The following is a 15868-nucleotide window of genomic DNA, read 5'->3' as shown; positions in this document are numbered from 1 at the left end:
AAAATATGTATTATTTATTTTCAATTTTTTAAAACGAAATTAGTACGAAATGGATACCGTAACATAAAGTAAAGTAACAGCCTGTACTTTTCCCACTGCTGAGATAAGGCCTCCTTTTCCATTAAGGAGAGGGATAGAACGTATTCCACCACGCTGTTCCAATGCGGTTTGGTGGAATGCACATGTGGCAGAATTTCGATGAAATTAGACACACGCAGGTTTCTTAACTAAGTTTTCCTTCACCACCGAGCACGAGATGATTTTCAAACACAAATTAAGCACATTTATTTAATGGTGCTTGCCTGGGTTTGAACCTGCAATCATCGGTTAAGATGCACGCGTTCTAACCACTGGGCCATCTCAGCTCGTACCGTAACATCATTAGCCCAAATTTTAAGTTTTGATACGAAAAAATATGAGAGTATTCCTCTTAAAATGTCTGTAGTAGGGGTGAAGTGGTCGCAGGTCAAGTAACTCAGATTTTACTCGGATTTATTTTCACGTAACTGAGTACTCTGCTGAATAATTCGGTACAATTTTACGTGGATTTTAAACGAGAACACATTTACAGATGACCATGGCATACTCATCAATTTCTAATGTAATAATAATAATAATAACAACTAATTCCGATTCAAAATACTGAGCAAAACAAACCTTGCGACTGATCATATAATAATAATATAATAATAAAGATATAACTCTTTCAAGATGAAGGTAACAAGTAATACATGTATGTAGGATCAACCCAAAATACAAACGAGATATGACATAATATAGTGGTGTGGTTGGTCGAGTAGTGTGTACATCAGTTTTAATGGGTACCCCATTCCGAGGTCACAGGTTTGATTCGCGGCCGAATCGATGTATAAACTTCATTATTTTTCTATGTTGTCTTGGGTCTGCGTGTTTGTGGTACCGTCATTACTTCTGATTTTCCACAACACAGTTGCTTTCTTACATTGGGTTCACATTAATGTATGTGATGCTGTCCGATATTTATTTTAATAAGACTATAAATACTTAGTAAGGCAAACGTACTCTGTGGTTGGATTTGTTCAAGTTCGGGATAGATAACACCCACTCAATAAAAATTGTTCCGACAAACAGCAATACTTAGTATTGCTCTGTTCCGGTCTGAATGGTGAAGGAGCAAAAACAACATACACAAGGGGCATCACATATTTGGTCCCAAGGTTGGTGGCGCATTGGCGATGTAAGGTATGGTTAATATTTCTTACATGGCCAATCTATGTATACTGACAATGTCTATGTCATAAACAGGATATACAAACTAGTTTTCGCCCGCGGCTTCGCACCCGTTTTAGAGTGTTAATTCTCATGTGTTAGCCAAAAAAGTAGCATATGTCCTTTCTTGAAGTTTAAGTTTGCTTCGTACCAAATTTCATCAAATTTGGTTCAGCGGTTTGGTCGTGAAAGACCGACAAACAGACAGACATAGTTACTTGCATATGAATATAGATTTTCAATAAATACAAATATCAGAGTAAGTTAGATGTTACTATACAAAAATGATCCGTTCTGAGTGTAGTTATTGTGTTTTAATAGAATGTAATATGTAAGAACAAATGTTTATGCATCATTTTATTACTCATATACCTGGTTTATAGTACTAAACGTATAGTCGCCTATTACGTATACAGTGGTATAACTGTTACCGAAATAGTGATGGTAAAACAACCATCGTAGTAATGGAACAGTTCCAAGCGGGATGATCATAAATTGAAATCAATCTGCGTAAGATAATAAGGAAAACATTAACAGTTTTTCCTTGAAATTGTATGCGTAGATTGGAAATAACGTGTTAATTGCTGGAATAAATCTTAGTGTTCATAGATGATAATTTATAAGGGATTTATAACATGAAATCTAAAATCGAGGAGAGACAACTCATAGATTTTCATCCGCGTGGCCTTTTCATTTACATCTCAATGTAAAGTTACAACTACAAATACATATACATATTTTTTTTAAGTTCAAAAACTACAACCGCTTTACCCAACAAGCGGGCGAAACTAACTATTAAATAAAATTTCAATATGTTTTAAAACCGAAAAAGGGCTAAGTTACAACGATCTCTTAGTGTGTAGCTTAATTATTTTCAAACACGTGTAGGGATGTATTAAGGGTTGTATCTGATAACGTGAACGGCATTCGCTTTGCAGTTAAGTTTATATTTAGAACCGGAATTAATATTTAACGTGATCCTCGATCCACGTGGGCAACCTGATACGAACTGCATATCTATGCAACTATAAATTATGAAGTCAGGATGGATAAAATATCTTTATCACAAATGCAAGCATCATATTTTATATTTGGCAATATCAAAAGCGTAAATATTTTATACTCAATATTGAGATATCTTAAATCAAATGTGCTCAAGTAAGATTTTATTTGACTAGAGTATAAGCAGATTTTTATTTATAATATATTTATATTTATATTATTATTATATTTATAATACGTATGAGTGCATCTTATGAAGTGACATTCAATTTTTATGTTATTGTAAGTGTGTACTAAACATTATATTTAAAATGTACAATATAACGATAAATAGCCGTTACCATGGAAACTGCAGAGGCTTGATTGTTTTGCTTTTTCAAGTAAGCGGCTTCCAATCAGATCTTATGGATCATAAAACCTTATGCAATAATATTCTGCTAATAGAGCTAAAACCGAATTTTCAGAAATGGCCGTTATAACATTCGATATTCAAATCGAATTCTTTATTCAAATATGATCTTACTGAAAAAATATGTTATTGATGTCATATCATATCACTCACTAAACACCTACTCGTACTTTGTTGATAATGTTTATATTGTTAGTAATGTTAAATACGGACAAACAAAACAATGTTTACACCTTATGTAAATGTTGTGTTGAGAGCGATTACGTTAGCCTTGCTCCAAATGCGTTATTTTCGGAGCTAGCCCACTTCCTAACAATTGCATTATACGTTTTAATGTCTTGTTGTTTGAACAACTTTGAAAACAAACGACGTACAATGGGACATATTCTTTTGTATCTGTATGTATTGTGAAACCTGACTGACTGAAAATATATAATTATTTCTTATGTAATGTAATCTACATTATATCTAATGAAAAATTATTTTGTTTTTATCCCTAGATCGTATAAAACAAAATCACTTTCTATGTACGCTTAAATCTTAAAAACTACGCAACGGATTTTGATTTGGTTTTTTTTAATAGATAGAGTGATTCAAGAGGAAGGTTTTTGTATATAATACGTGCACAATATAGTAAAGAAACATTGATAATTTTAGAAGTCTCTAATGTGATGTTGTAAATAAACAAATTCTGTAGTACATTTAGTATTAGTTTTGCACCCGATCGAAGCCGGGGCGAGTCTGTAGTTTTATAATAAAACAGAAAAGTAATAGTAATAAGATATCCCACTGTTGGGGAAAATTTATAATTCATCGATAAACTCAGTAAATGATGAATGACTGAGTATCTAATTTAAGAATATTAATCATTAACGTTATCGTTTATCAGTATATCTTATCATATATAACTAAAGCCGTGACTATATTTATTTGCTTTTCGATAAAATTAATTACCGAACTGGGTTTGCCAATATGTACACGTATATAAATATAATATCTTATTAAGTATATTTAAAAGATAAAAATGGTATATTGAAAATAAATACCATACAGTTTTGTCATGTTTGTTTAAAACAAAACATAATATATTCTCAATGTCGGAAACGAAGACAACACAGATACTACAAAAAAGTATTATGAGCCTAATCATCTACGCAGTCTAAGCAACACCGTAGGCATATATAAACAAACCATTATTAGCTAATAATATTTACGTAGCTTTCAATTCGATGTGATATTTATAAACCCACACAAATACATAGTAACAGATAGGTACATATAAAACAAAGTTCGCAGAAACGGCTGTTTGGCGCGCAGCCAGAGAGTAATGTCAGATTAAAAAAAATATAATCAACTCCTTTGCTACGTTTAGATCATTAGTCATCCTTATTGCGTTTTATTTACAATTACGGAGAAAATTCTTGGTTAAGGGTTCAATGATTTGTATCTATATTGTTTAGTTAAACAAAAAGATACGATAATTTGTCTTATATCACCTATAACTGTTGCTACAGTTCGGAAAGAAGCCAGATTTTACCGCCAAGAACCGGTAAGAAACGCAGTATCTACTTTTTCATCATTTAAAAAACATAGGTTCATATCTTAGCAAAATGTAAATAAATTAAGTACTACACTATAAAAAATATAATACCTATACTAAAAAAAAATCAACAAATAGTCAATATATTTATTGACGATATATTTGTTGATTTTTTTCATCACTTCATACTATTTTATAATGTTATACAGAATGAAGAATAATTTGATGGTATTTGTATTATTAATTGTATAACCACGCAATAGTTTTAATGTAAAGATATGCATAGCATACCCCATGAATCACTTTATGAATTCTATGTATCAATACGTGAAGCAAAAAAAAGCCCTTTCTATAGAAATAACCCCGAAAAGACTATGAAAATTGACCCAATTTAAGTTTATATACAGAACGATGTTATAATAGTAAGAATAATGTACGTAAGTATTACTGACATTACATTTTTCATATCAGATCTAGAAATCTGCAATTTGGGCATGAATGTACTTTATAATACAAACTTTCCGTATGGAATGACTTTTAGGAAATTTCAACAAAGCTAAATTGAAGGAATATCTTTGTCTGAAAATTTCCTTCTGAAGTCCGAACTGAAGATAATTTTAAACAGTTTTTCAATTGTTTTTTCAGGATATTTAGACTTCTAGTGATAGCCAGTATGGATGATAAATTGCTTCAGATAATATTGTGACCGCTACTTGTATTACAGACAAATGACTGTAATCATGCATTTAATAACTGTTGCGTTAAATGACGAATGACTCAGCTGGAATCATCAGGTTCTCTCGTGGATCCATTAAGAGTCATCTCCTCGTTGCTAGACATTTCTGGATTGTTACTGGATTGACGCAGACAACAGACTATCCTACTACACAAAAACATAATTATTAAAACGTTGTAATGAAACCTTATTACATATAATTTTTTTATTCTTAATTCTATAGACAACTAGTATTCGCCCGCGGCTTCGCTCGTGTTTTAGGATATTGGTTGTCATGTGTTAGACAAAAAAGTGAGCTATGTCCTTTCATGGAGAAAACTTCATCAAATTCGGTTAAGCGGATTGGTCGTGAAAGAGCGACAGACAAACAGAAACATTAAATGTAAAAAAATGCCAAGTCTCTCGATGCAGTCTTTCCATCGTAAAAAGTTTTGAGATCTCATAGAAGCCGAGTATTATTCAAATTATTTTGTAGTTATAAATCAACATTTAGTAATTGCATCAATAGTTTTCTTTATATTATAATTATAGTGACTTGGCAATGAGCACAAATTAAAAGCTGCTTGCTGCCTGGAATTATGTGCAAATGTTACTGACGAGACCTGTGATCAGATTATTTGTTATGTGTGAATCATGATGGTCACTACCGACTACACTAGACGCCGTAGACGGCCGTGCCCGATTTGCTCGAGACTTGGCTGGGGCACTGCCGTGCCCCCAGATAGAGTTACTTTCACATAAAATTAATATAAATAAACATTTTTTTAAAACATACATAGGTACATATGAAATCTTATTTACGCTGGCAACCTTCAGTGCCCTGTGTATATTATGGGTGCCTTCAAGAGTGAATAGGTAATTTCTAAGCGCGCTCCAACAACCTAGACCTAATTATTGCTTTCCATGAGGCATGTTTGGCGTCAAGCGTGAGCCTAAATTTCATATGAAAATGTAATTTCATCATATTCAATTGTCTCAGGTTAACAAAAACAAAAAAACATGATTAAAACTATAAGTTTCTCTGTGTGCAAATGGTTCAATGTCAAATTATACAAGTTGAACTGTACCTTAAATTCGGAATCACTAAATTAAATTTAAAATGCAGTTACATGCAACTTTGTGATGTTTTAATTTGAAGCTTATTTAACATACAACGTTTTAGCTCAACTTTACGTCAACAATAGTAACAAACAGAGCAGACCAATCTTAAACTTAGCTGGTTTAATTAAATATAGGTAAGGGTCTTGAATTGAGTCTGAGAGCAAGACCTATTGAGAGCAAGACAGTCATGCTTAACTGATATTAACCAACTGCGCATAATATATGACATGACATATATACTCGTATGAGTAGAAGAAGTGCATTTGTGCTTGTGCATGAATGCACAAGTTACTCGCGCAATACAAAACGGCGAATCTAACAATTTTGGGGGGGGGGGGGGCGTCTCTGAAACAAATTGATTTATTCCATAGATAATAAGCAATTGACAAAATAATGAAAAGTCATTCACGGTTACATAACAACACAATCATTTTCAAATCGTAATTGCATCTAAAAATATGACATTTGAAAATCGATAATATTCGATCATCTTCAAATCAATCGTAATTAACCCGGTTAATATCTTATCGTGTTATCAGATAATTGAATTGTTTTGAACACTTAATTATGTATATAAATTACGGTCTCTTTCAAATCCGTCACAGCTATGACTTTTCATTTTCATGTTCTGAATTTTTGTTTACAATTCATTTCCTGCTTGACAATGCGCGCTCAATAGAATTCTTCCACAGGTGTGAAAGCGACTTTGTGCGCATTTGGATTTAAAAAAAAAAAACATATATTATTCACGTCGCAGACTTTACTAACTAACGTACATATATTAAAAATAGCCATTTTTATAATATAGTTTAGCGGACGAACATATGGACCACCTGATGGTAAGTGGTTACCATCACCCATAGACAATGACGCTGTAAGAAATATTACAATTCCTTACATCGTCAATGTGCCACCAACCTTGGGAACTAAGATGTCATGTTCCTTGTGCCTGTAGTTACACTGGCTCACTCACCCTTCAAACCGGAACACAACAATACAGAGTAATGTTATTTGGCGGTAGAATAACTGATGAGTGGGTGGTACCTACCCAGACGGGCTTGCACAAAGCCCTACCACCAAGCCTAAGCTGTTACATCAGCTGTTTGCTAGTAAAAGTCCTTTCAAAATCGATTCAAACGTTCCATAGATGTAATACAAACAAAACAAAATCTGTCACTCTTTTGAAAATATAATATTTTTAATTCATTTTATACAGCTGTATAATGTATTTAAATCGATCTTTCAATGTGTCATGTCATGTCATACTGTACCGACCGAGACAGCCATCATAATTTTCAAGGAATTTTCTCGTAATTATTTAACGGTTCCACGAAACTTTTAAATTATTAGTATCAATCTATGTCAAGGTACTATCGGGTATATCAGTACAAGGCTGCGTATTACAGTGTAAACCAATAGTTCCGTATCTATTACTATCTAAATAAATTAGTTACGTTTTAAAAGAATGCGCAACTCTTTTATTTTTTTATTTAAATTTGTATATATCATTGATGGTAACACTGTACAAGTCTGTCAAGGTAATACCACTTATAACATATTCAACCGCATTTGTCTTTGGTTTGAGAAGGACCCAGTTAAACTACAGGCACAAGGAACATAACTTAGTTCTTAATGGTGGAGCATTAATGATGTATAGTATTTTTAATATTTCATCGCCACCATGGCTTACACTGGGCAATGGTGACCACTAATGATCAGATGGCTGATTTTCACGTTTAATTAACTATTTTGTAAAAAAAAATTAGATACACGTTATGGATCTTATTTAATTGCATCTATATAAACAATAAATTGATTTATTAAAAATAAATAAGTGACTTCTTTATGGAACTCTTTATTTTTATTAAATTATTTGAATATCTGTAGCACAATACATCAAACAATCAGTCAAGTCATTGTAGTAATTGTGAGAAGCGTGAAAAAAACATTTGTCTATGACTCTATAGACCTATACAAAAAAAAAGTATTCCATAATTAAATTTCATATTTCACGGAATAAGTAACAAGGCTCTAAGGTACGGCTATTCTGACTAATGGTGACGTTTTCACCATTAATAAGGCTTGACGTTCACACCCTATTCACACTAACATAGTGAGATATAGATATATATATCCAGAATTATTAACTATATTATTAATTTGGAAATTGTGGTTTGATGGATAAGGAATTATTATTTATTACAGCATAAACGTCTTCGGGTGCTAGTGTCTACATACCATCGGATCTAATTGGCAGTTTAACTAGATAAAACCGGAAATAGGTATACTCGTATATTCATAGTTGAAAGACACGTCAATAAAATAATAGTCAGTCACAACAAATGAATACATAACAACTAATGAAAAATATCATAAAGGAAAAACAAATAACACGCAAGACTTTTAATTATTCAAATAACGAATTCACTTAAAATTACGTAATTAATAATATCAATAAGTTCAAGAGTCTAGCTGTAAGGAAGGGTCATTGACCTTTGCCTGTGTCAAATCGAAATACTTAATGAAAAAAAAATCTCGTAACACTGTAATTGTGAAGAAAATGTATTTCAATACATATTTTAAAGAATATCAGGTATTAATACATTAGGCAACAAGTATATTTAAATCTTTTCTTAGAATACTAATAATATAATAAAGATAAGGGCTGTAAACCATTAAAAAGATGGTGCGTCATATACGTAATTTATTTACTAAGACTATATTATTGGTATATATATATCATCGTATAAAACTATTATATATAATCATAATTTATGTCTTGATAAGTACTGCCAATCTTCACATATATGAATTTTGTAATTTCCTAAGACGTCTTTTAAATATCGATAAATCAATTATTTAATATTCGTAACTATAATGTCAATTAATGTTACAAAAAACAAATATATTAATATTGAAGTTTTTTTTTTATATATATATATTATCACAGCCTGTCACAACACAGGGTGCTGCTGAATGGTACCCTTTCGGACACGTTAACTATCATTGTGGTGTATTGTATAATAGTATTGTAGTTAGTGAGTAGTTATAGTTGGTTAATATGTTTTTATTTTTGTTGTTTTTCTTTTTTTTTTTGTTTTAAATGTTTAATACTTCTTATTCTTTTATTATGTACTGTGTCCTAATAAACATTTCTTTCTTTCAAATTATAGATTAGGTAGAACATCTAAACATTTTTTTTAATCTACTGCATTTATAAATTTTAAATAATAAGGAAAAGAAAAATTTAAGACAACGCAAAATTTAGAAGTCGAGTTCGCCGTATTGGCTCGGTTACAATAAATAATAACAAACAAATGGTATATCATTTATGTATTAATAATTTAGGGTAGATAACATTCCATTGAGCTAACCAAACTTTGGGTGTTACAATCCTACTAAACGCATCTGTAAACGTCAAAATGGACGTCATGTCATTTAATTTTGTAGATTTAATATCGAAATATCTTTAATATACGAATTTTACGAACATTGTTGAGTAAAAAATAATGTTTTTTTACTATCTACTATAAGCTAAAGTTATTTACATTGTTGAAAGATAACTCTTGATATTAATTTATAACGATCTTCTTTATTCAAATTAAGCAAAGAATATATAAAGAGATAATGAAAATCAAAGTTATCACAATGTTTAAATTCCCGCCAATGTTTTCTTTTTTTTATAATGTTGCCCACTTCAAAAACCGTAGCGATAACACTATAATTAGTAGTTAGGTAGACCTGCACGAAATTATTAATATAAAAGTTATAAAACAAATTCAGCTACAAAAAATAACAATCCGGAAATAGAATTTAAAAAAAGATACCGAGCTAATATATCACGTTTATAACTCCATTCAATAAAATGATCGTCCATTACACGCTGTTTTCCATTCATACTCTGAAAGGTATTTTATTACTACGCCATTAATTCGATTATACTAAAAACGACTACCAGAAAATTCCCAGTAACTACTCTCTAACACAAATACTGAACGTCAATGCGTTTGTTCGTTATTCAAAATATATTACAAAAAAAAATTATCGGTAGCCAGTTCAATAACATTGTAAAAAAAGTATTTATGTACAAAAAAAAAGCTTGAACTAAGTTTAGTAGGTCCTACGAGATTCATAAGATCAGTCGTTAAAATTATTTAACGAACCTCGTTAAGATAAAACTTACGTCGGTACTAAATTTAAATGTAGTCGCTGTCAACGCAGACAAATCCACAAGGGGCACTAGTATAATTAAATTGATTTAACAGCGCGCTAGAATTTTCTATCGTATTCCAAGCAATTACTAATTCATTAGCGAAATAACTCAGATAGCGAAAACTTTATACCGTTTAATTTATAGCAAAGCAATACATAATATAAATAAAAATTAAAAAAAAAATTTAATTCAAAGAATAGTTATAGTGCCGATTTGATTTTTTTTAATTTTCATTTTAACGTTATTAAAATTATGAGTTAATAAACATCTATTGCGAAATAGGAATAGGTATATTTTTATTCAATAGATTAATTATGTAAACCTATTATTATCTATTGTTATTTCCGGTGTATCGACAATGTCGTAGCGGCAACTCTCAATAGGCTTACTGCTATCGAACAAAGTTTTCCTTCTCATCTATTTTAGTATCACAATGAATAACCATTTACATATAACTTATGAAGACAGTCATATAGTATTGTTAAACAAATACTGTGTCCTTATCGGTTGCGCTTCCGACCGGTTTATTTTTGGCAGCCATTGTTTGCAAAGATTATAAGGATGTTTACTTTCGTGTCTTTATAACTTATAAGCAAAAAAAAAGCTAAAATATGTTTAGTTGTCATTATATTTATGTGACAGTTATTTTGACAGATGCAATAAAATTTTCACTTGCTAAATTATTTTTTACCTTTCACATTTAAGGCTGAATACTGGCGAGCTGTGGCCATGAATTACAATTGTCAGTTAAAAAATATTTCGATATTAATCTGTCGAATCCGTAACGCAACAAATAAACAAACCCACGCACTTAGGACTTTAACGAGGGTTGTATTATGTTAACATTAGAAACAAAACAGCTGTAACCCGGTTGATTTTCAGCAAGTAGGTTACATTACACGAATTACATGAACAGAAATAAGAGTTTGACGCAAGCGGAAAGTAAAGTGGGAGAACGTTTTATTTACAATCGGTACCGTCTGTTATCGATTTAAGATCGGTTAATAATCGTCTAAAACTGTAATATAATAATTTTGCTACTTTTTAATTTTCGGAATTATACATTTTTATGGATTTCATAAAATTATAAAAATAATGTTTTGTATTGTATGTATCAGTGGATTTCAAATATTCAGGATTTCAGGAGGGCTGATTAATTTATTTCATAGCGTTACGGAATTCGATATTGTGGTGCCTGTTATCGCAGTGCCTCTTTTATAGCCTCGAAAGGAAGACTGTTGATCTTGAAGGCGTTCGCCACGCCCAGCGGTACCGCCAAGACCACGCTTCCTTGGGTAACCGCCTCTGTGGTTTGTCTTCACGGCGTTTAGGCCGTCCGTTTTTGTGTCGTCTTGAGGCACATTTATTTAAAATTTAAAAAAAGAACATAACAAAAATTTTAATCTGAATCGAAATCTAAAAAAACCCTTAAAATACCTCAATATATAAATGCCTTAACTGTATTAAAGTGTGCTCGTCATCTTTATATTGCTTAATTATTAAATATATAAATGATTTCCAACAGTAGTAGGGGCTACGAAAAGCCAATACACACATCCGCTTAGCTTATCCTTGGACAACTATCAGTTCGTTCCCCTTTTCCGAACGTATAATGAAGATTTATTTTATTTAGATGTGATTGATGATTATTTTATTTTGATTTAAAGCTGAGAGACGCAATAAATGAGTTCCTTAGAAGTTTGTGACGCAAGACTGAGCAGAGCAGCACGTATAGTTGAAAATATACAACCCATTTCTGTATGCAATATTTACATTATTTCAAGGCTGTAGGATTACAGGCCTTTGCCCATTTCGAATGGGATAAATTAAACGATGATATTTTGTAAAACAAACAAAGACAGTGACATCTGATATTAATTTGTCATCATTTAAATTTCGAATGGATAATCGTTTTGTAACAAAATAGTCTATACTGTTGAAACGAATGAAATCTACACGATGTTTATTTGTTTTTCTTGTAAAAATTTGTCATATTTATTTAATAAAATATGTTTTACGAAAATATACATACATTTTTGTTATTAAAACAAACACGTCCCTAAATAAAAATACGTGTTATTCGTACAAACGAGTCACCATTTTCCTTTTTAATTACGAAACGCATTAGAGGGGTAGATACAAAACAAGAGGGTTGCAACAATGGAATTTTCCTCTCACTCCCTACCTTACAGTTCAATGAACCGCAGATGCGTTCTACCGACATTGTTTGGAAGTGCATTTAACTTGCGATACATGCAGAGCTTAAGAGTATTTAAACGAATGCTCAATGTTTATGCAGGCTTGTAACGTGTATATGTTAATTACATTTTCCTTTCAGTAATTGGAATTACTTTTAATAATATTAAACCGAAGTAAAAGCCTAAATCGGCGATCGTCTCAATTCGAAGCCGAAGGTTTAATATCTTATGAAATTATATTCAGTTTTTACACATATATGCATAAAATGAAACAATAAAAATCACCTTGAAACTTATCAAAAGTACAAACACTTCGAACTAATGACAATTATAATATTAATTGATATAAATGTAATTAGTTTCATTTTTTCTACTAGACTTAGACTAACAAAAGAAAAAAAACTCTTTCAATCTTTTTCTAAGCTTTACTCTATAAAATCATTAATTTGCGTTCATACTATATGTACATTTATATATATACACCAGATTTTTTTTTAAATTATATCTCATCAAAGATTTTGTTTTGTTATGATTTCTTGCAGTACAGTATTGTTGTAGCAAAGTCTCCATGGTGACCGATAGCACAGGTCAAGGGCTGCCCCACTATCAATCTAGGGTATAAATGACTACAGCTGCACAAAGCCCTACCGCCGACTAAATAGTAACTTACCAATAAATAGCTATTTAACGCAAAAAGGCATTTTTTAATCGGCCTAGTAGACTTTGAGATTATCACTATCAAAAAACAGAAATATTCCTTTAGCTGCCCACATATATATATATATATATATGCTTTTTCTGGCTATATGTATCTATATATAGTCTAGACTTAGTATCATCATCATCGGCGTCTCCATATGCATGCCACTGTGGTCTTTCTTCGGCAGACTTAGTATAGACTACTAAAATTATAAAGAGGTAAAATTTATTTATTTATTGGGCTAATGATTCTCTATTTATTTTCTCTGGTAGAAAGCTACATCATTCCATAAAGCTATAGGGGTGAAATTTTATTAATATCATATAATTTTTTTTTTTAATAATATGCACCTGTGCCGGTGTCGTTGTTTATATGTAAGTTTGTTCAAAATTGTTAAAGTTGTATACTTCAGTGTCCATAGCGACTCACATGGCAGGTCAAGGTTTGGCCTACTGCGAAATTAGGGCAAATAAACTCATTCTGTTTTCGAACATCTTCAACCATTTTGTAACTGTCATGGCCGTTCTGTTTTTCATTAATCAATAATGGAAAATTTGTAATTTCAAAGATTGATTTAATTTTTATTTTTGTTTATCCCTACGTATTATACAACAAAGTACCGCAGCCGCATATGCCTGTCTGTATGTTCGTGTTAAACTCCAAAACTACTGAACGGATTATCATGCGGTTTTCACTAACAGACAAAGGAATTCATAAGGAAGGTTTAGGTATATAATTGATTAAGGTTTTTGTTTAAATAAGTTGAAATTGTACGACAATTGTTAAACATGTCGTAAAAAAGAAACAAAAAAATTGTTGTCGGAAAAAATATTAAAAAAAGCTTATGTCCGTGTGTGAAGCCGACACGGGCCGCCGTTCTTTTTTAAGAAGAAGAACGGAGAAGAATACGGAATCACCACAACATTGACAGTTACATCTTAAAATAGAATATTTGTTTTCTGTTGCCAACATGTATTATGCCGTCACCAACATTATCATAATGTAATGATTATTAATGACATACTCTCATTAAAATTACTCTTAATAGTCAACTAGGTATATGTATACCAGTTTTTTATTTATATCAATATGATGGAAATTTTTTAACTTGAAACACTTGTTAAATCGTGATTATAACTACACATTTTGCGTCGTCATTTAAGAATCTGTACTGTTCTAAGTGACTTGCTAAAGGAAAACACGAGGACGAAAACGTGATGTTCAAACAATAAAGTACATATGAAGTATATTGTCTATACAATTTTCCGCAAATATTCAATAAAAAATCTAAAAAATAGCCTGTCATATCACAGATACCAAATACCAATATTAAACTTAAATTTATTTGGCATAGATAAGAAAACATTACTAAGAGGTTATATTTAAAACATATAAAACAAAATATTCAGAAAAAAAAAACAAAAAAGAAAATTTAAATTTGGAATGACTAAGCTTTATAATAGTAATCATTACATTGTAATAAAGAGTAGGTATTCATTATTAGAATATATTGAAGTGATTTACACTTGGCGGTTGGGTTTGGGCAGTCCCGTTTCGGTGATCCAGTAGCCGGCAGAAATGTTTGATATTGTTGTTTCAAGGATGAGTTAGCCAATGTATCTAAGTCATGGAACATCTTGGGTCCCGAGATTAGTGGCACTGGATGGATCAAAATCAAAATAATTTTTTCAAGTGGACTTTTACAAGCACTTTTAAATAGTCATTTAACAATTAAGTGAAGCTACCACCGATTCGGATAGTAGATTCTACCGAGAAGAACCGGCAACAAACTCTGTAGTTACTCTTTTTCAACATTTAAAAAATACAATCATATTAGTTAAATACAATTATATATGTATGTAAGGTATCCTACATGCAAGTCACCAGGTATTAATTCCACGCTTTTTTGTCATTTACAAAATGGATGGATAATATTTCGTACAGTCCATTAACCACTTTTAGCATTCTTGCCACCATTCCACGTGGTCAAGATTTAAATTAAAGCAATTATTTTTAATTAATATTTGTATATATTTAAGCATTTAATGTTATTAATTCTTATGTTGATAAACGGTAAATTTACCATTATAAATGAATTATATCACATTAGATATATAAAACAAACGAAACTACATTGCGCAATAAAACTGGCCATTTAACGATGCAATAAAATTAAAAAAAGATCATGGAAGTTTTTTAAACTAAATTGATCCACAATGAAATAGTCACCTATTGCATCAGATTTAAATGGTTTGATGAATAGCATACAATAGGCTGTAAGTATTCGTTTGATCCCGATGTTGGATGACGTGTTCTGTACATTGTATATCTTTGACTGCCTCATTGATTTAGTTTAAAGAATGCGGATTATTCCAACGCAAAGTTTCTATATTTTCTCAATAGCAGCTCGAAGATTGGAAGGTAACAGTGATAACACTCTTGTGTCTGAAAAAGTGTTTAATGTCATTGATCCCTAGCCTGAACTCTCTTCAATTGAGACGTCTCATAGGGTAATGTTTTTTTATTCTGAATCGATTTTTAAAAATATATGAAATTCGGTCGCGTCAATATTTGTAATTCATGTAAAACTTTCGCAGTGCAGGAACATAAATTAATATATTAAAACCTCAGAGCTGCGTTACATCGACAGGTATATGTTTTATGTAGGTTTTATATAGCACCACACATTCTGAAAAAAAACCATTCATAACTTTAAAAGAA

The sequence above is a fragment of the Vanessa cardui genome, chromosome 19 (assembly GCF_905220365.1).
Source record: "Vanessa cardui chromosome 19, ilVanCard2.1, whole genome shotgun sequence".
Taxonomy (NCBI): domain Eukaryota; kingdom Metazoa; phylum Arthropoda; class Insecta; order Lepidoptera; family Nymphalidae; genus Vanessa; species Vanessa cardui.
Note: the sequence above shows the minus strand (reverse complement) of the source record.